Genomic DNA, 1,718 nt, shown 5'->3' with positions numbered 1-1,718 from the left:
TAAGATGAAAACGTAAAATCTTGAATTGCAAAAAAATTGTAGCTTACAGAGAAAAACTAATGTCAGGTTTGAGATTAGCACACTCGAATTAGATAAGAACAAGTATTTTTGTGGATGCAACAAAAATTCTGTTCCCTAGTGATACTCCTGACTATACTTTCCCTGAAAACTTTCTCTACTCACTGTGCACACTTGGGGTGTTCTGTCACCTGCCTTTAGTTTAGTTTTCTCTCCCTTAGGTCCCTGTTTTGGTGCCACCTGCCACAGACCAGAGTGGCTAGTAATTGTCCAGGTCCTGAGTGAGAACGGTGTGGAATGAAGAAATAAACTCAGGGAGGGAAAGGATGGGATCAGGAGGTCTCTGCACAGCTGATAGCTTGCAAGAACAAAGCAAAGCCATGGGTCTGTTTTATTATATAGTGCAGAGCCATATGCAAATAAGGAAGTCTCCAATACAAAGTCATATCTGAGGCATAAACAGGAATTCTCTTAAGGCCAGGAATCCCTTTAAGGTGCAAACAGGAATCACTCTACCATGCATAACTGAAATCAACCAACATCAGAACAAACAAAGGGTGAGAGGAAGAGCATGTAAATTGCCTCTAGCGACTTGATCAAACAATTGGAGATGGGATGAGTAGAAACACTCAGCTTCATGGCCAACATGGAGGTATTGGGAAGAGTGTAGCCTTTAGCTTAAGCCTTAAACTATGAGGGCTTTGCCAGCTTGCAGTCTCCCACAGATTCCATTCTTTTTTATGGTTCAGTAATATTCCCTTGTATATGTGTACCACATTTTCTTCATCCAGTCATCCATTATTGGGCACTTAGGTTACTTCCATATATCTTGGCTTTTGTAAATAGTGCTGCAATGGACATAGAGGTGCGTATTTCTTTCCAGATTAGTGTTTTGGATTTCTTTGGATAACTACCCAGAAGTAGAATTGCTGGGTCATAAAGTTGTACTATTTTTAATTTTTTAAGGAACTTTCATACTGCTTTCCATAATGGCTGCACCAATTTTCAATCCCACCAACAGCAAATGAGAATTCCATTCTCCCCACATCCTTGCCAATAGTTGTTTAATAAATGGTGTTAGAAAACTGGACATAGTTACCTGGCAGGGGAGATACCATGATCATGAAGGTGGTTTTCCCAGGGCGAGGCTTATCCATTGCACTCCGGATGTGCTGACCCTGCGATTTCCCCAAATGTGGGAAACTGGACTGCATAATTTGTGGTAGTGGGGGACTGCGTTCGCGCTCATTAAAAAATTAAAAAAAGAAAAGAAAAGAAAAGAAAACTGGACAGATATATGCAAAATATGAAACCTAGACCACCTTCTTACTCCATATATAAGAATAAACTCAAAATGAATTCAAGACTTAAATGTAAAATCTAAAACCATAAAACTCCTAGAAGAAAACATAGCCAGTAAACTCTCTGAAACTGCTCATAGTAATATTTTTTCTGATATGTCTCCTTGGGCAAAGAGAACAAAATAAAATATAAACAAATGGAACTACATCAAACTTAATCTTTCACAGCAAGAGAAACCATCAACATAACAAAAAAGACAACCTACTGAATGGGAGAAGATATTCACCAATGATGTATCTGATTAAGACGTCAATATCCAAAATTTATAAAGAATTCATACTACTTAACATCAAAAACAAACAACCAAACCAATTTAAAAATGGGCAAGGGACCTGACT

At 38.3% G+C, this 1,718-nt stretch overlaps 1 non-coding gene across 1 annotated transcript; it reads left to right on the top strand.

The window, feature by feature from the left end:
• Positions 1-1,109: 1,109 nt before the first annotated feature.
• On the top strand, positions 1,110-1,270 carry LOC136321381 (U1 spliceosomal RNA). Its single transcript, XR_010728639.1, has one exon. It is a non-coding gene; the product is annotated as a U1 spliceosomal RNA (small nuclear RNA).
• Positions 1,271-1,718: the final 448 nt, after the last annotated feature.

Source organism: Saccopteryx bilineata, chromosome 1, assembly GCF_036850765.1.
Source record: "Saccopteryx bilineata isolate mSacBil1 chromosome 1, mSacBil1_pri_phased_curated, whole genome shotgun sequence".
In the NCBI taxonomy this organism is placed as follows: domain Eukaryota; kingdom Metazoa; phylum Chordata; class Mammalia; order Chiroptera; family Emballonuridae; genus Saccopteryx; species Saccopteryx bilineata.
The sequence above is the reverse complement of the archived record's forward strand: the minus strand, read 5'-3'. Positions and strand labels throughout refer to the sequence as shown.